This window comes from Callorhinus ursinus, unplaced genomic scaffold (genome assembly GCF_003265705.2).
Source record: "Callorhinus ursinus isolate GAN/ISIS: 27379988/994484 unplaced genomic scaffold, GSC_fseal_2.0 scaffold28, whole genome shotgun sequence".
NCBI lineage: Eukaryota > Metazoa > Chordata > Mammalia > Carnivora > Otariidae > Callorhinus > Callorhinus ursinus.
The window spans coordinates 12,948,748-12,969,492 of NW_027397090.1; the positions used below are offsets into that span (position 1 = coordinate 12,948,748).

General features: G+C 41.9%; 1 long non-coding RNA gene across 1 annotated transcript in view; it reads right to left on the reverse strand.

Annotated features, from left to right (window-relative positions):
- Positions 1-1,490: 1,490 nt before the first annotated feature.
- The window catches only part of LOC141370198 (uncharacterized), a 20,599-nt gene continuing 1,344 nt past the window's right edge, over positions 1,491-20,745 (reverse strand). The window contains exons 2-5 of the long non-coding RNA XR_012374043.1: positions 12,194-12,444; positions 10,046-10,126; positions 2,914-3,009; positions 1,491-2,529 (exon numbers count right to left, since the gene is read on the reverse strand). This is a non-coding gene — a long non-coding RNA (uncharacterized lncRNA). The remainder of the gene's footprint in view (positions 2,530-2,913; positions 3,010-10,045; positions 10,127-12,193; positions 12,445-20,745) is intronic.

Genomic DNA, 20,745 nt, shown 5'->3' on the forward strand with positions numbered 1-20,745 from the left:
CATTTATTTTTACCTGAGGGATAGTGTTCCCTACAGCCCACCGAGGCCACATCTGCTCTAGCCAGAAATAGCACAAAGCCCACTCGCTCTGTGAGGGTGAACTGTTGCTTCACAGTTTGTGTCTTGGCTCTGTTTTCCAGGCTCGCTTGTGCACTGCAAATAAAGAAGAAGAAAAAAAAGTGCTGAACCACTGAAAGGTCAGGAGAGAGATGATCTGAAAAAAAAAGTAGAGGCAAAAAAAAAAAAAAAGAGAGAGAGAGAGAGAGGGGAGAGAGAGAATCAGTTTTGCTTGAGGGACTACACAAATTCACGGAAGTGATCAAATTAAAGTCAGAATATCGCTGAGAAACTATAAAACAAACATGGGGCGTATTTTAGATGACAGGACTCAGTTGAAATAGTAGCCTTTTGCATAGCCTTTCAGCACAAATACACAACCTAATGGGAGTGGGTTCATTAACTTTTTTCCTAGTCTACAAAAACCAGACAAAGGTTACCTTGCCAAGGACTGGAGAATCATAGGCAGGGATTTATTGTGCTTTGGAAAAGTTCAGGGCAGTGGTTTTTATCATTGGATCTTTTGTACTCTTCAAGTTACATGAGAGGCTCTGACTTCTCTTTTTCCTGGAGGCATAACTTCCAGGCAAGCTTTAGCTTCTCAGGTGGGTGAGCCAAAGCCTTTTGCTGTTGGAGGGGAGACAGTGGCAGAAGAAGATACCCTTGTAGTAGAGGCTCTGCAAGAGATCACTCTCCGGAGTCAAGCTGTGAGCTGTACGTGAGTGTATCTTTATATACTTCTCACCCTGGGACGCCTACCAGTCTTCAGGAACTGTGAACATCTTCTTTTCGTACAGCTGGAGAAAACTCAGACCTGTGACAGAATTCCTTCCGTTGTGTGGAGAGCAAACAAAGCAGCCACTGACATTTACTGAGTGTTTCCTCTTCTAAATGCTTTACCTCTTCTAGTCTGCAACCATCTTCCCAGGAAGGTACTAGAGCTGGCCCCATTTTACAGACAGGAACATTGAGACAGCGCAAGGTTAAGTGATAGATGTCTCAGGTCACCCAGAGTGAGTGCTGGAACCAGGGTTTGGACAGAGCCAGGGGGTACTAACAGCCTGGGCTTTTATGTGCCGTTGCGTCCCAGAGGTGGCATTTAAAGTAAGAAGCTGACAGCATCGAGTTATGTTAGGATCCGTGGGTACCCTGCCTCAGATACAGGGGCTCTAAGAGGTGAGAGCGGTTCGCTAAAAATCAGAATCCTCTCCTTAGAGGTTCTAGCACCCGAGGACACCTGCTGCGGACCCCGCTCTGCCTAAGTTACGGCTAATTTCTGCTTTGCCCCCAAACCCCAGAGGACAAAAGTGGAGATGGACTTGGGAATGCTATCAAATAAAAATGGGAAGGCCTAAGCTTGAGTCTGGTTTTGCCACTTACTAAATGGATTCATTTCCTTCACTTTCCTTGTCTGTTAAATGAGAAAAATGAATGCCCATTACATAGGATGGTGATTCAAACCAGACAGAGGAACAAAGAACTTTATACACATCGGTGATACGTGTTTTTTTTTTTCCTTGCTCCATAAGTCAAGGCGGCACACGTTACAACAAAATGCTGTAAACATCTGAGAGAGACCCATGTGGATCCCAAAGAGACTTTCTCTGTATTGTGAATACTAACCTTGGTCAGCGCACTTCCCCCCCTTTCCCCCGTCTATAAGAAGAGGGGTATTAATCACTGGAGTGTCTTCCAATTTTGATATTTTGTGGTTGGTTTGGTTCCAGATCCAGGAGAAGCAAACTAGGGTTTTGAAATGGTAGTTTGGGTATTTCCAGGCCAGCCTGCCCTCCTAAGGTGAACACTCATCACATTTCTGGGGTCCCATTCATGACACAGGACCCCAGAGGCAATCTAACAGCCCAGGGATATAATTACAGTGGTTCTAACTGCCCCCCAACTTCAAGTGTTAGGGAAAAGAGAACTGGATTCTCTACTGGAACTAGGTGAACACCTGCTTCAGCAGCTACATGCTTGAAGTCGGGGTGGGGGCATCCCACATTTTTGTTCTGGGTAATGCCAGATACATAAGGGAATGCAGGGCAGGAGGACTTCTGAGGGCGTTTCTAGCCTTGTGACCTCATGTGACCACTTCACTGATAAGTATCACTTGAAAATGATGTCAGAGATGACCAGTCATGACGGGCTGGGAGTCATAGCCAGGGGTACCGCCAGGCTTCCTGCCTCTCTGCGTTGGCCTTGCCACAGGGAAACGGGTCAAGTGTGGGGACTACAACTCGAGCAGGTGACAGGGGCGTGGTGCCGAAGCAGCTGTGAGCCTGCTGAACGCTCTGTCAGCCCTTCCAGAATGGACCTGACGCCATTCCAAAGGAAGCCAGATCCCTGGGGAGTCTCAGTGCTGTAGCTGAACATGATGGGTCCATTCTCGAAGGGAAAGGGGGTCCGTCACCCTGACCACCGTCTATTATGCGCAGATCTGCCCGAGCCGTCCCATTCCTGGGTTCTCACAGCCTGAAGCAGAAGATAGGAAAAGTCACCTGAGTGACAGGAAGCCCTGTCAGCATCCTCAAGATACATCACGAGCCCATGAGCCAAGTGGCCGGAACGGTTACAACGAGATGAGCATGACCAGCCTCCCACATCCTCTCGCGGGGGACGCCCATTAATGATTCATCCTGCGTCTCTAGCCAGCTATGCTCCTGCCTGCCCAGGGCTCTGTGCCACCAGCCCTCCCCAGAAGCCTGGGCCTTGTCTGCCACAGCTGGCTCCCTTCTGTCACTCAACGCTCACGTCAGCTATCACCGTCACAGGCCACATGCACACCTCCCACAACTCCCCATCGCAATACTCCTTTCCTGTCGCATACAGACCTTCTCATTATCTCAGATTACTCACTTCATTTATTATTGTTTAGTGTCCACTCTCCCTGGAGGGAATTGAGAGCATTTTCTCTGTCTTCTCCAGTCTATCCCCAGCCCCGGAAAAAAATATCTAGCAGAGAACAAGGGATCAATAAAATTAGTACAATTAGTTATTTAACCAGTTGATTAATTCTATCCAGGACAGGTGTGGACTGGCACAGAGCGGGTTTGGTGAGCTCTCAAGGCACCCAGGTGGCCTTCATAGACACTTTTGAATACCACCCCATTAAAGATCTGAGACTTCCACTCTGATCGTCGGGGCTGGCTCCTGACATCTGTGTTTATACCATATAACTTTTCACCTAGAAATGATTTTGGTTGCAATATATTATACATAGTGCACTGTGATTTCAAGAACCAGGGTATCATTCTTCTCAAATATTTACAAATCAGGAGGTGTTCGGTCCAGGCTCAACCACAGAAGGACCTTGCTCTTTCTCCTTTGCACCCTCTGTTCCTAGCACACAACTTTCTTCTGGTGCTGGTCACGTCAAGGTCCCAACATGGCTGCTGCGTCACCGGGCATCATGTCTGAATGCCGGAGAAGGGGCAAAGCAAAGGAAGAAAGAGCCATGCCTCATGATTCTGTCATTCCTTTTTATTGAGAAGACAAAAGCTTTCCCAGCATCCATATCCACCCTCCTCCTATTTATAGCTCCTACCTTTGTCCGGGGTCACATGGCCACCCCTAGGCTAGTTACTGACAACAGGAAATTAAATAACTGACTATTTGAGACTGTCATGATTCATCCCCTGGGGCTGAAGAGAGGACCAGCTTTCCTTGAGATCAAGGTATTGCCACTCTCTCCTGAACAAACAGAGGTGTCCTATCTAAATGGACGAGAGTGGACATTTACCCCAAACGAGAGCTAAGACTCACAGAGACTGAAGTTACAGACACATCCCTTGAGCTGTCATCTGAACTTTCTTAAGATTTGGCTGTTCACATGGTTTAAATTCCACTGCATGCTCAAATATCTACCCAAACTACCTTTTTTTCTTAAGCTTGCTCAAGACAGTTTCTGTTATAAAACCAAAGGGTCTTTGTTATAGGAACATGTAACTACCAGCATCCTGCACAAGCTAGTCAGGCTGCTGTCGGGAGTCTGACAGTCCATTCACATCTCCCTCAGCAGTGACACGGCCCTTTGTACCCAACACTCTGCTTCTCCCGAGGTGACAAACACTTAGACATTATGTCATCAGCCTGACAACCTCCTCCTCGCCCCCCTTCACCTTCAGACAGCATTTGCTGAGGTCCCAAGTGTCCAGGGAGGCCTGCTGGGTCCTAAGGGCCTGCCTGATGACAGAGGGATGCAGGGCTATGCAGTAATACCCACCCTGACCAGTGGAGGAATGGAACTGAGAGAGGTCACATCACAAATCCGTGATAAAGGCCAAAAACCCTTCCTGCATTCTGACTCTTCTCAATAATTTTTTTCTTTTTTAAGCCATCTGATTATCCAGGACAGACAGACACACACACACACACACACACACACACACACACACACAGTCATCTACACCCTCACAATTAAGAAAGAACCTAATGAGCGAAAAGCCTGGCTAGCCCAGTGTACTGTTCCATCCCTGCCAAGAGCCACAAGGTATCTTTTGTGGGTGATTCTAAGGACTGTCACACAAGTGTCTATAGGGATATCTCTGCAGAGCTCTTGCTCGACCATCTATGAACTTGATCTAAATTCTTTTTCAGTATATACATTGTTCTTCAATATCTCTCTTCAACTTATGCAGATTTTTTTTTAAAGATTTTATTTATTTATTTGAGAGAGAGAGTGAATGAGAGACAGAGAGCACGAGAGGGAAGAGGGTCAGAGGGAGAAGCAGACTGCCTGCTGAGCAGGGAGCCCGACGCGGGACTCGATCCCGGGACTCCAGGATCATGACCTGAGCCGAAGGCAGTCACTTAACCAACTGAGCCACCCAGGCGCGCCCAACTTATGCAGATTTTGACAGCATTTCTCAAAATGTGTTGCATGCCACTTACAGGTTTTACATAAATAAATGCTTCCATGATCAGATAACTTGGCAAGCACCCGATTAAAGAAAGATATTGCAAGATATGGCGCAAGCCTTCAATATTCTAATATGCATTATGAGTAGCTAAGGAGAGACGGAGTATGTGGCATCTTCCAAATTTGTTTCACCACTGAAAGTTTTTTCCTTGGCATATATTGAAGGGCTGGTGATGCTTCAGGAAATGCTAAGAAGCAGAAGGATACAGGGGGCAAATCCTAGCCACTACTACATCTTTTAAGTGCCAAGAGGCATATTCTGTGACTTAGTTAAGTTGGCCTTGTCCAGACCTAAGTATATCACTAGTCAATGTACTGGGTAGTTAGGATGGCCCCTTAGTCCATTGTGTCAGAGTTCTACATCCCAGTTGCTGCCCTGGGTGAGAGGCACCTTGGTCTAGGAGGGACTACACTTGAGCTGATGATGTTTTGATGTTTTTTTCTGATCATCAGATTTCCCACCTTCAAACTGAGCATGGTGGGGCCACATCAGAACAGGGAGCATGTGATCATTACCGAAGAGTCCAACACCCTGTTATTTTTCTTCTGTTCCAACCTTTAATGAAAGCAATTTTCATTAATGCAAGGGTGAGCAAGCCACATTGACCTTGGTGACATGGTACATGAACTAAAAACTTTAAAGTTTTTTTTTTCTAATTTGTCTTATTTCGATCTGCCTTCTTTAAAAGACCACTTGGCAAACATAACAAAAATATCTTCCTACAAATGTGCAAACATTTCTCTCAGATATCTGGCACCAATGTGGCTGCCTCATAACCTTTAGATGCTTTAAGCATCTCTACACTGACAAAATGATTTTAGGAGAATTAAATGCAGGATTGGCAGTGGTTCTGCCAAAGCCTCATCACAGGACATCTAGAAGGAAGGCTTGCTTCCATGGAAGCCTTTGCTCCAGGGACAGAGAGATCCACATCAAAGAGGAAAATAACTGGACAAACACATTTGTCATCACAGTGTGACAATATCAGCTGCAGTTTATGGGACAAGTCTAGGAGAACTTCATCTCTCGCTCAAAAGGTTTAATATTATCTGCCACATAATAATAAAAAATTCATTGCTTACCTCCAAGACGATTTTATTTTTAGGCCAAGTTATTAAGAATCCTTACTCCTCTGAACTTACTTGATAAGTGAGACCTGATATTCTCCTAAATTGAATCATTTGAAATGTCTGAAAAAATTTGGAGGTTCTGACCACACCCCTGTACCCTACTGTCCGTGAAAAAGAACATGTCTTCTCTGCAGCAATTAGAATACAAATAATAAAAGGCACATGGTGCAAGAGAGGAAAAAATGAACAAGGGCATTAGAGGACCAAGGTTCTAGTCAGTATTTGGGCAGCTCTTGTAATGGGCTGTATTGTATTACCCCCAAATTCACATGTTGGAGTGCTAGACACTGGTACCTTAGAATGTGACTTCATTTGGAAATAGGGTCTTTATGGAGGTAATCATCATGGAGGTCATTCGGGTGGGTCCTAATCCAATATGACGGTGTACTTGTAAGAAGGGAACACTTGGACACAGACACACCTAGTGGGAAGATGATGTGAAGGAACATGGGGTGAAGACAGCCATTGACAAGAGAAGGAGAGACACTGGGAACAGATTCGTCCCCCCCCCCCCACCCCACCCCGAGCCCTCAGAAGAAACCAATCCTGCCAACACCTTGATTTTGGACTTCTAGCCTCCAGAACTCAGAGACAATAAATTTCTGTCGTTTATGCCACTCGATTTGTGGTCCTTTGTTAAGGCAGCCCCAATACACTAATACAAGCTGTGTTCTCCTGTCTAGTATCTCTGGGTCTCAGGTTCCTCATCTAGAGCATTAGGGGGCAAAGGACCTTTGAAATTGCTTTTTATCTCTAAAGGTTAATGATCAAGGATGAAGGTACCTCTCACCAATTCTCCTGAAATGTAATCATATACCATCTTGGGAGAAAAGATTTCCCTCTTATTTACAGATCAATGGATTATTATATACAGGCTGAAACCATCTCTGATAATCTGGTCTGGCCATCCCAATTTTTATTTCAGTAATGGCTTTGGAAAGCAAAATAAGGAATAAAGGAGGCTCAAAGTAACTCCTATGAAAGGCAAACTTATAAATGGGTATCTTTTTCCAAGACATTCATCATTTGGAAAAACCAGCTTGTGAGAGATTCTAAGGGAGGTGTTGGGATGGGCTCACATGAAAAGATCAGTAACAAACATAATGCTTGTCATGGAAGGAAACATGTTCTAGGCACAATTATTGAGCTACTGAGTGCTACTATCCTGTTTTACTTCACCAATAAAGCAGTTAATAACAATCACTTTCTACAACATTTATCAGCCTCTCATCAGAATGTATCATGTTGGTATAAATCCTGGGCAATTACTCTGTCTTCAAAGCCTGGAATATAGTGTTAATGCCAGAACCATAATGGGTAAGAAGAGCATTTTGGCAACCGAAATTGCAATTCCAAATGCTATCAAACAGAACCGATAGCCTAGTTCCCCTTCTCTTTCCCTCACTGAATGTATACTCTCTTGCCAAAGGATATACCAAGATAAGCATTCTATGAAGTGATTTTATCATTGCTAATGAGGGCGACCTTCTTAAACAGCAGCTAAATGGCTGGTTTAGCATCCACGATATTAAAACAAAAACCAACATATCTGGCAACAGATTTGGCATTTAAATGAATGGTGCTTATATTAGTTAGGGTCCCATTAAGATGGCTCGCCCAAATCAGAATCATTCAACTAAGGTTTATTCACTCTGGAACTTTTTATAAAGGGGTCCCCAGAGTGTTAAAAAACAAAAAACAAAAAAAAAAAACAACAACAACCAAGGAATTGTGGGGCAATAATCCAGGATTAAGAGCTGAAGCACTGTTCCCAACCCCTAGGCACAAGGAGACAAAGAGGAGCAGTGGTTAACAGAACCTGGAAGGAGGAGAAAGCCATGTAGAGAAGACTGTCTTGAAAGGAGTAGTGGGATTCTGTCTCGGGACACAGCCCAAGGCATCTTCCCAAGGAGGAAGTGAGGAGAGTAAGTATCTTGACTGACCTCACTCACCCCCTCCCTTCAATTTCCCACCAGGGCTCCCCATTTGGTCAAATCCAACTGGAGATAAAGGGCAGGGTGCCCACGGATGTGGTCCATAAGGGTCAATCTCTAAAGACTAGGGTGAGTGGACCTGGAGATGGATGATATTTAGCATAGTGCTAAATAACCCAACAGACGCATTAAGGTATTTGTAAGTTTTATAAGAACAGAAACATGTCTGCTCTTGTTCACCATTTTATCCCCAGCTACATCCTTCCAATACCAATCAATTTTCCAATGCTCTGACACTAACCAGGTATCCAATAATTCAATTCAGTGCTGACACTACTCAAATGTTAGCACAGACCCCACAAATTAAGGGCTCAGTTCCACAAGATTGCCCCCACTTTAGACACCAGCCACAAATGGGGTCCGCAGGAAACCTGAACATCTGTCCAACTGACCACAGATTTGGAGGTTCCCATGACTCCCACTCAGGTTCAATAACTTGCTGGAACAACTCGTGAAAACACTCTACTCTCTATTACAGTCTTATTATAAAGGATACAACTCAGCAACAGCCAAATGGAAGGGGTTCATAGGGCAACGTATGGAGGGATGGGGGGTTGGGTATCCAGAATTTCTAACCCTCTGAGTGTGTCACCCTCTCAGCACATCAACATCTTGACCAACCTGAAAACTCCATTAGCCTCATTGTTTCAGAGAATTTATGGAAGCTTCATTACTAAATCATTTACTAAATCACTGGCCACTGGTGATTGAATTAAATCTCCAGCCCCTCTCTTCTTCCTGTTGGTTGGAGCCTGGGCTAATAGTTCTAATCCTCTCACATGGTTGGTTCCTTGTAAACAACCCTATCCTGAAGCTATCTCAGGATGTGTATTCAGTCACCACATTAGTATACAAAAGATATTCCTAACACTCTGAAAATTCCAAGGATTTTAGGAGCTCTATGCCAGGAATGGGGACAAAGACCAAATGTATGTTTTATCATGCCATGTAGCCACATCCTACCAGTGTCTGGTGCATAACAGACAGTTATATTTGCTAATGAATGATGCAGTCTCAGCAAGCCACTCTAGAGTCCCTGCCTCCCTCCCTCCCTCTTCCTCCCTTCCGTCCCTTGGGATTACTTACTGAATTTTTTAAGCCAAAACTATACATGGCTTTAAGATTCTCCTTCCCCTTTTTTGGGTATTCTAGGAAAGGCAAACCCAGACAGGTCTCCAGAATCTTAGGACATTTCACACCCCTGACATCCCAAGTCCCGGGAGACTCAATGGAGAAATATTCCAAACCTACTGATTTATAGTCTGTTCCAGTCTCCTTGTTTTCGTACCTTCTTACCTTCACAACCAACATATCCTGCTGCCCTAAAGAGACGCGGGAAGCTAGGGTTGGGCTGGGGTTGCTCGAACATTTTTTGCTTATGTCATATGTTGTGCAACATGCCACCGAAAGGACTTTATATTCTGGATAGTTTCCCAGTGATATGAGTCCCCCCTTATGCTTTTAAAATCCCAAGTGATCAGCATTTTACTACGTATCACGGGGAAAACTGGATTTCTGCCAAAAGAAAATCTGAAACCAAGGAGATGGTGGAATGGAGTAGAGCTATTTTTAAATGCATTAACAGAAAAAACAAAAGTGAAAAACACGCACAGGTCCATTCAGGCCCAATATGCCTTGAAAACGTGGTGTGAAATTCCAGTTTAAATGAGGGTTGGGATAAGGGTGTTGAAGTTTTCTATCCATCAGCCAAGCTAGCTCTCAACCTGATGGTTGGGCTAGTTAGTTACCCTTCTACACTTAACAAAAACAAGCCAAACTCTAGGACCAAACTGAATTCTCCACCTAAACAGTTGTTTGAGGGCTTGATGAGGTCCTCTTAGAGAATATTTTTAGCTCTGCTCAGACACCCATGGCCCACCTTCCTGTGGAAGTATACCCTTCAACCTGAGCAAAAAATACAAACGGGGCTCCTGAATTTCCTTACCTGTGTCCTCTCTGGCCACCGTGTCCCCAGGGCATGTGACACCTCTTTGATCAGCAGCACATAGTATCATCACTTCAGGCACTGATAAGAAAATGCATCCAAGAAGGGATTGTGATACACAGCTTGCCCAGGTTTGCTAGAAACAAGACACGGATACTGGAAGGAAATGCCTAAGGCACTTGTTCTAAACCCAGTTGATCATTCTAAGTGACCTAGGGGGAGGGGGTCGCTGGAAACAACTAGTGGGTCTTTTGAAAGAGGGACAGTGAGAACTGAGTCCACCCAAAGAGCACTGACTTATATCTAGAGATGGAGCCCAGGTGTCTTTTGAAAGTTACCCGCCCCATCATACAATGGAAAAGAAACACATTAATCATTTTCCTTTAATATCTTTAAACAATACTCACCTGGATTGGGTACAGGGGAATTCCACGGGAAATATTTTCAAAATAGACACTTGCAAGACCTTCCCTACCCACCCACCGGCCCCACCATTCTGACAAACCCTACGCAGGGGCAACCTATGCATTTCGCAAGAACTCCCAGGTCTTTCTGATCCTCCCTCCTCCCTTCATCCCGACTTATCCCTGGTTAAGATCCACTGAGCACTAGATCTCTATTATACTCAGTTACTAGAAAGAAATATATTTGGGTCACATATCTGAATTCCCTGCCGACATACCTTAATGGAATTAATATTTAATAATACACACTTGACTTAGATCAGAAATGCCTTATAGAGGTTATCTACTTGAATTTTACATCGTTACAACTTCTGGAAAATCAGTTTCAATCATCTATTACCCAACATCCGTTACATAAACCCTTCACAAAATCGCATGTCTGACAAAAGATGGTCGCTCCCAGCCAAACAGGTCTGTCTTTCTAACAGACAAGGATAATGAGATAATGCAGTGTTTGCCCTGGTGCCTCAGCTGCTAGAAAACAACCCTGATTTAGCAATAACTGTGCATGCTGACAAGCATCCTTAGAAATGGCTTATAAGGCAGTGTTGTCCAATGGAACTTTGCGTGATGGTAGGAATGTTCTTTGTCCACACTGTCCAGTTCAACAGCCAGTAGGCACGTGTGGCTAGTGAACACCTCCCATGTGACTGGTGTGGTGGAAGAATGTATTTTAAATTTTTTTAATCTCAACTAATTTAAGTATAAGTAGCCACATGTGGCTAGTGGCTATATTATAGTGGCATGGTTGCAAGGCCACTTGTAAAATTTAAACTAGTACTTAATACACATGATAAGACAATACAAAAGTTTCATAGTAGCTTCAACTTAGGAGCAAATGCTATGTGTAACACTAAGAGTGTCACTAAGACTGTCACTGTGTTTATATTTTAAGAGTGTCAGTAATATTACAGTTGACCCTTGATCAACTCAGAAGTTGGGAGTGCTGACCTTCCACACCGCCAAAAATCCTTGAACAAATTTTGACTTTCCCAAAATTTTACTAGTAAACAGAAGCCTTAATGATAACAGAAAGTCAAATAACACATAGTTTATATGTTATATATCTTATATACTGCATTCTTACAATAAAGCTAGAGAAAAGAGCATGCTCTTAAGAAAATCATAAGGAAGAGAAAATATATTCACAGTACTGTACTGTATTTATCAAAAAGCCCACGTATAAGTGAACCTATGCAGTTCAAACCCGTGCTGTTCAAAGATCAGCTGTATTTGAGAAGACTTCTGCATATCTGGGGCTGATTATAGAAACTTGGCTGCTCTTAATAAAAAGGAGAAGGCTCAGGTCATCTGTGGAGCAGCCTGATTTAACTGGACATGCCCTCTGTCCCGGACTGTCATAGTTATGATGCTGGGACCTGAAGACGGAATGCCGACTGTCGTCTGAACAGTGCCACTGTACCCTGCCTGGATGGCAGGGTGGTAACCTTTCCTCTCTCTAGTACCCAGATGTCTGTTACTCGATACACACTCAAGCATTAAAGAATAAAAGGCAACTATTATTTTTTAACTTTACAAATGCCCCCCTCAGTGCCTAGCATAGTGTAAAAACAATAAATATTTTCTGGTTGCTTAATAGTTTTACAGGTTTAAAAAAAAAAAGCAGAAATTTCTGACTATTTCTGAGGAAGAAAATGATGGGGGGAATAAATCTTTCTCATACCTTGATGCACATGAAGCAATTTCCTGGCCTCTTCAGGTTTTCAGCAAACACAGCGAGTCTAGAAAATATAGTCTCACCATTTCCAATAGGCACCATCACTGTGCGTGAGAACAGGATGCATCTCGGGATCCGTCTCTTCACAGAGGTTTGTCTGGGTACGGTGCTCAAGAAGACTCCTTCCTCCCTGACTGGCGGAGCCGATCATCTCTAGCACCAGATGAGACCCTCAGGAACCCCTGTTGCCAGGTCTCCTTCAAGAGAAAAACAGAAGGCTCCTTCAGTTCCCAGTTCCTGAGCCTTTTAATCAGCACTCCCCAGCACATGATGCTCTTACTTCATGGATCACAACCAGACCCTGGAGAATGAGCCTACTACCTAATTAAAGCTAAACCCATTGCACCCAAAACCTCAGGGATGATTTACCTCCATGTACACATGGCCCAGCATAGCAGAAGGAAATTAAAGGCATTCCCACTGTGCACAGATTTAAACAGAGATATGCCTTGTAGAGTCAGTCCTTCACTCCTTTCCTCAACTGTTTATGGTACTTAAAGCCTCTTGGAGAAGAGTTTTTATCTAATGAAAAATATCACTTTCCAAATTCCATAGCATTGGCTGTACATTTAAAGAACTGCTGTAGTCGAATCACCAAAATCTCTAAGTCACGCTATTTAATCAAGGACAAGGTCAGAGCATTTATTATAATTAGACAAGAAAGGAGAAGGGAAAAACCCATCCTTTCCTTTCAGTATTTTGCAGGACACACACTGGCATCACCTGGGCAGCTCTCTAAGGTCTCAAGGGTTGGGCCACAACCCAGAGGAAATCAGAATCTCAGGGTAGTACCAGGCACTACAAATTCTTTTAAATAAATGTTTGATTTTAGAGGAGCTTGGGGTTTATGGAAAAAACTGCAAAGAGACTACAGATATTTCCCATATACCCCACACCCATTTCCTCCTATTATTAACACTTTATAGGAGTATGGTACATTTGTTACAATTACTGAGCTAATATTTTTCAAAGATTTATTTATTTGAGAACGAGGGAAAGAGAGAGAGAGAGATCACGCACATGAGTGGGATAAGGGGCAGAGGAAGAGAGAATCTCAAGCAGACTCCCCGCTGAGCACAGAGCCAAATCCAGGGCTCGATCCCACGACCCAGAGATCATAGCCTGAGCCAAAGTCAAGAGTCAGATGCCAAAACCAACTGAGCCACCCAGGTGCCCCTAAGAAGCTAATATTGCTACATTATTATTAACTAAAATCCATACTTTTTTCATATTTCCTCAATTTTCCCCTAATTTGCTTTCTGTATCCAGGATCCCATCTAGGATACCTGGTCGTCATGTCTTCTGAGGCTCTTCTGAGCTGCAAGAGTTTCATAGACTTTCCTTGTTTTTGATGATCTTAATAGTTTTGAGGAGTACTGGCCAGATATTTTGTAGAGTGTCCCTCAATTGGGATTGGTCTGATGTTTTTCTCATAATCAGACTGGGGTTATGTGCTTTTGGGAAGAAAACCACAAGAGGAAGCCATTCTCATCACTCACATCAGATCAAGGGCACATATGTCAACATAACACATTTGTCACTAGTGATGTTGATTGACCCTAATCATTTGGCTGAGACAGTGTTTGTCAGGTTTCTCCAGGACAAAGTTAGTCTTTCCTCCCTTTTTTCTTAGTGTACTCTTCTGAAGGAAGTCATTAGGTGCAACCCACACTTAAGGAATGCAGGGTTATATTCCACTTCCTTGAGGCTTAGGAACTACATGAAATTTTTAGAATTCTTTGATGCAGGAAATTTGTCTATTTTCCTCCACTTATTTATATCATATAGATTCATTTATTTTCTACTTTGGGTTTCAATCTAATACTAATTTATTTTTATTTTGCTATTCCAGTGTTCCAGCTTTGGCCACTAGGAGTTATTTCAGTTGGCCCTGTGTCCCTTTGTGGTAGTGGTGGTGTTTTTCTGAGCACTTTGTTACTTCTGGGCACCGTAAGATGCTCCATGCTCATCTTACATATTTCCTAGTGATAGAATCAGTCATTTATCCAAGTTCTGGTTCCTCTGGTTGGAGAATGATATTAGAAACCAAGATCTGGGTGTTAGGTGTGCTCATTGCTACAGGGGTGACATTGCTTCTAGGCTCTGTCAACAGGACAAGGAAATTACGTGTGTCTATACTAACCCACGCTATACACATATCTGTAAGTACTTCTGTTTGTAACTATTTGTATGCATATTAAGCTAATATGAGTCCATATTGATGTCTCCAACTCTAATCCAATTATCACGTGGATGTTTCCAGTCTCTTGCTTTTCTGTAACCTCCCACTCAAACAGTGAGAAACCTGGCTCCCACCATTGTCTAACCATTTACTGCTGAATTCCAGTATGCCTGTATAGTGGTATTAGAATTGTTAACCTGTACCCACATGGGAAACAAGTTTATCAACTACAGCACAGCACTTATGGACAGTTCCTTCTGCCTCTAGTCTTACAGACTATACTCATTTCCAAGGTTACTTGGGTCAGTACCTTTTCTCCTCCACACCTTCAGTGAGGCTGTTCAGTACATTCACAATACAGTTACATTGTTTTGTCACAATTCTGCATTTCATCCTGGGATCCCGACCTACTAAATAACTTTTTAAAATCTGCATAAAGTTTGCTCTTTGTCCTATCAAGTTCTATAGGTTTTGACAAATGCATATCATATATCTACCATTAGAGTTATCATACAGAATAGTTCTACTGTCTTAAATAATTTTCTGTGCTTCACTTAATCAACACTTTCCCCTTCCCCTGAACTCCCAGGAACCCCTGATATTTCTACCATTTCTATACTTTTGCCTTTTCCAGAATGTCATGTAATTTGAATCATATAATCTGTAGCCTTTTCATACTGGGTTCTTTCACTTAAACTCTTGCATTTAAGATCCACTCGTGTCTTTTTGTGGCTTGACAGTTCATTTATTATTTTATTACTATGCCATTGTATAGATGCATACCAGAGTTTGTTTATCCATATACCTATTGAAGGACTTCTTGGTTGCTTCTAGTTTGGGAAATCATAAATACAGTTGCTATAAACATTCCTATGCAGGTTTCTTTTTATATGAATATAAATTTTCAAAACAGTAACTTAGGTTTTCAGAACAGTAAATATGTAGTAGTTCAATCACTGAATGATATATTAAGACTACACCTATCTTTGTAAGAAAGTGCCAAAGTATCTTCCAAAGTGTCTATACTATTTTGCATTCCTACCAGCAATGAATAAGACTACTTTGTTGCTCCATATCCTTATCAGCAACTGATGCCAGTTTTTAAATTTTAGCCATTATAATAGATGTATAGTGTTATTTCACTACTGTTTTAATTTGTAATTCCCTAATGACAAATAATGTTGAGTATCTCTTTACATGCCAATTTTCCATCTGTATATCTTCTTTGGTGAAGCATCTGTTCAGATCTTTTGCCCATTCAAAAATTTGATTGTTTTCTTATTAAGTTTTAAGAGTTGTTTTTATATTTTGGATATAAGACCTTTATTGGATATGTGTTTGAAAATATTTTCTCCCAGTCTGTGGCTTGTCCTTTGGTTCTCTTTACAGTGTTTTTTTTTTTAGACAACAGAAGTTTTTAATTTTAACAATGTCTGATTTCTCAATTTGTCTTTAATAAATCATGCTTTGCATCATATACTTACAAACTCATCATCAAACTCAAGGTCACATAGCTTTTCTCCTATGTTTTAGTCTAACAATTTAAAAGTTTTGTATATTACATTCAGGTCTATGATCCATTTTGAGCTAATTTTTGTAAAAGCGTAAGGTCTGGAACTAGGTTTATTTTTTAAATTTTATTTTATGTATGGGCTCCAATTGTTCCGGCACCATCTGTTGAAAAGCTTTCTCCATGGCACTGCTTTTGCCCCTTTGTCAAAAATCAGTTGACTATATTTGCCTGGGTCTATTTCTGGGCTCTCTCTTCTGTCCCACTGATCTGTGCGTCTGCTGTTTCACCAATGAACACAGTCTTGATTACTGAAGCCTTATCATAGGTCTTGAAATTGGGTAGTATGAGTCTTCCAATTTTGTTCTTTTTTCAGTATTGTGTTGGGTCTTAAGCTTTCCAAATGAGTCCAATGTATAGCCAGTGTAAGAATCCCTGCCTTGGAGGCAAGAACATGGATTTTAAAGCCAAGCAACCCTTTGTTCAAATTCTTGGTCTGTAGGCAAGACATTTGAAATTCTGGAGCTTCAGTTTCCTTTTCAGGAAATGGGGGATTAAAATGTTTACTGGCAGGGGTTTTTGTTGTTTGTTTGTTTTTATAAAAGCAATTCCTTGGAAAACCCCAACATAGGGATGAGCAAGCAGCAAGTGACTAGTCAAGATGAATGCCCTTACCTTCACTTTGAATGCTTTCTGGACTGTTTTCTTAGGGTACTCTTAGACCATTTAATTCCAAATATTATGGAGAACTGGCATCGTTTATTATTATGAAATATCTCCCCGTAGATGCATAAACATGTGAGATGGGTTTTAATCCAGAGTTTTGCTTCTCCTGGAAACTGGCTGCCTAGACTAAAGAAATAGGCCTATTTGACAATCTTTTTTAGAAGGAAGTGATTCATGTTGAACCCATGGGGAATTAATTCTGGTCTATTTTTTAACGATTTGGGGAAGGGAGAGGAATTTACTGACTGCATGGAAACAATAATGAGAATAAGTAGCAAATAGCACAAATGATTTAAAAAAAAAAAAAAGAGGGTGAGGAAAGTGCCTTTTGAAAAAATAAGGTAAACAGGAAAGTGACCAGGAAGGACATATTTTTGAAGCAACAATAGGATCTCTTTATGACTATACCTTTGTACTTCTAAAAATTGGGGCCATTGTTTCAGTACACATTTACATAAGTGAGATTACTAGGTAAAAAATACAGTTTCAAGATTTTTGTATAAATGTCTTGTTTTCCAAAAATGCATCCTTCATTCTACAGAGAAAAACAAACAAACAAACAGCAAACCATACACAAGCAAGAAAACAAGGGAACAAACAAAAAACTAAAAGTCGAGAAAGGTGAGCAGAGGGGAAAAATAAAGGAACTGCATTTATCACCTACATTTATGCTCCAAGCTTGCTAGGAATTACACACATGTAAATAACTTAATTTTCATGACAAATTTAGTATCATTCTCACTTCATAGAAAAGAAGCGAAGTCTCAGAAAACTAAGTAATGGGCCACAAAGCATACAATTCACAAGCCAAGTACACCTCAAAACCAAGCACTCCAGCCCCAGCTCAAACATCCTTATACCATACTGCTCTAACTCCTTAATTTCTGAAAAGGAGAAAGAGCGTGAGAAAATTTTTAGCTTTCCAAAAAGATCCCCAAAGTTCCTAGGTATTTTATAAACTGAATTCTAATTTTCTTGTACAGATATCCTAAGAATTCTGGTACTGCCTCCTTTAGCAGTGCTGAAAGGAAGGGGTTCTTTCATTTCTTGCAGGACACAGACAGGCACATTTTCACAATGGCCTCCCCAAGATGGTAACCCTCCTCTGGCACCTCCCCAGGAGTCCTTAGTGAATCCCAGAACCCTCCATGCCGGCTCTCAAAAGATCTGCCAGCCCAGCAGCAGCAACAATAATGAGACACGGCCACCATGTAACAGATGCTGGTGATTCACAGGCAAGAGGGGCAGGACTCACTGTGCCTCTCCTTCCTGCTGCAAACGTGAAGCCTAACCAAACTGCTCACAATAAAACTGACGACAAAACTCAAAGAAAAGAAAATGTCAGGGGTCAGAAGTGGCCACAGAAACCACCGTAGAACCCAATTAAAACTAAATTTTGTCTACTTATTCACAGCTACTCAGGATCTCAGGGGATTCCATGCTCACTGGCTTAGAAGATCCTAAAACACAAACCAAAATGCCAAGGTGTGGTTATTGTTTTTCATTTGTAATATTTTTCATTTGTATTCTTTTATTTATAGTAGTGGGAAAATTTTTTTCTGTTAATTATAATACTATTGCAGGGAACCATCCTGTATCTGTTAGCTCTTGCTGTATAACCACCATGTCCAAACTCAAAGACTTCAGACAATTAGCATTTGTTTTTGCTCATGCATCTAGGGTAGCAGGGCAATTCTGCTGATCTGGGAGAGGCTCAGCTGCTCAGGCACTTGTGCTCACCTGGTGGCTGGGCCACACTGTGCTGGCTGATCTAACACATGGCTAGTATAGTCCAGCAATCAGCCAGAGCAGTAAGAGTAAATGGGCCTTGTTTCTCATCACTGAGCAAGTTGGCCTGAGTGTGTTTCCATGGTGGCTGTGCAATGTTCAGACAGACAGAGAGAAGAGAGAGAAGTATTTAAAGCCTCTTGATAATCTAGGCTTAAAAGTGGTACATCATGGCTTCCAGCACATTCTGTGGGCACAAGTCACAAGCCAGCCTACCTTTGAGGGGTTAATAGTCTCTAGCTATTGACAAGATGAGTTGCCAAGTCACATACAGGATACAGGAAAGGTAATAATTACCGCTATTTTGGCATTAACTTTCCATCCCTCCCTCTCGTGGGCTCTTAAAAACTGAATTAATCAGCAGAGGTCACTTGATAAAATCCACTACAATTGGATAGTGTTCAGGGGTTATTTCAGTCAGGCTTCCAAAGAATCTGATGAACTATACTTGCTCCAAGCCCAGAATGTACCAAACACCAGATTGTCTCTTTCCCTCCCCTATCCCCTCCCACACACCCTAAATGTCCATTTGGAGGTCATCTCTCAGAGTGGATTATTTCTGCAGATGCCTGCCCCTAAACCCCTCCATTATGCATTGCTTTTCCCTGGCTTCAGTCTGATGGTGGCACCTGTTTCCACATAATAGATTTACTTCCTGTAGCCACTATAGTAACTACTACGTTTGGTTTTTAGTCAATAAAAATTTAATTGCTGCGAAAGTTGCTTCAGGAAGAGATAAAGGAAAACATTCTCTCTTTGTCTCCTGCCCCCTCCTCAGGGGCAGAAAGGCAATGGCACTCGTGGAATCTGGAAGAAGAACGCTTTTCTTTTTCTTTCTTTCATTAGCAGATGCCGTAATGACCAGAAATTTACAGCCCTGTGGTTCATAACCAAGTGGAAGAGCCCAAATGTCTGTGGGCCACACAGGTTTACTGCATTCACAGGAACATTTCCTCAAGTATCCTGGAACTGAAACCTAGTTATTTTGTAGCAATCCCAGAAACCCAAACCCTGTTAGAGTAAATTAGCATTTAGGTATTCAACATGGCTTTGGAATGAGTCTTTCTGTAAAGATGAGTTTTCTAGGTTACTGTTTCTTTACACAATGCCATCCTTATGAAAGCCCAAGGGAGAAATTTCTCTCTGATCTCAGAATGGGAAACAATTGGGTTGCTTCTTAGTACTTGGAATGGTTTTGTGGTGTCTGTTATTACAGACATTGTAGATCATGTATGTGAGGGCATCTCCTTTGGGAAGTTTAGCACCAAAGCTGAGACCCATCTCTGGAAAATCTATAGGACCTTTTGGTATGAATTTTAGATATTAACCTCACACCTGACTTTGCCTTATCTTTCCTAGTTCTATGTACTCTCTATTCTGCCTTCCTTACTCAATGATTTTTATGGGGTTTTTTGTCTTATTTAAGATACTTTTTTTCTAAGTAGGCTCCATGCCCAGCACGGAGGCCAACATAGGGATTGAACTCACAACCCTGAGATCAAGACCTGAGCTGAGATCAAGAATCAGATGCTTAACTGACTGAGCTCCCCAGGTGCCCCTATTTAAGATACTTATTAAGTAGACTTATAATGCTTTTTAAAGCCTCAGAGAATAAAGAAGCAAATAAATACCAATTTCTCAAGAAAGTTAGAGTTTAATTTTTTTTGAATGCTTAAAAAATTCTTTGCTTTTATGTACCTTGATGGGACTCTCTCTTTTCGATTTCAGATACTGTGGCCTGAGTTATTCATACTTCTCAAAGGTTCATTATCATCTTTGATCTAAGACGACCCTTCTCATTTTCTTTCTTTCTTCCCTTTTATTTCACTGCTATTCCTCATCTATCCCAAGGCAACAATTTCAATGTGATTAATGCAAGCTCTTCTGCTACTCTGTGTTCTTATACAACATATAGTTTTATATGCATAAATCCTAATGGTATGCAACTATAGTTATAAACCTCAATCTGTTTCTTTTTCATTCAGCCCATGTTTTTAAGACCCATATATTTTTCTAAGGGTACATCTACTCTGTTACTTCTCTCTGTGGGAGAGCATGAACCCAACACATGTGGCCTCTCCACTCCCCAAACTGCCTCCAACACCCTCCCTGCCTCCCCCTCCTCCACCACCACCACCACAAATAGGCTGTGAGGACAATCCTTACACACAGGATGAACAGTTTTGAGAGTAATAAGGGTGCTATTAGTAATTCCACCAGGACAGCAGATGTGTATTCTCCTAGTACACATCTAGTACTAGTACACATCTAGTATCTAGTACACTTCTAGTA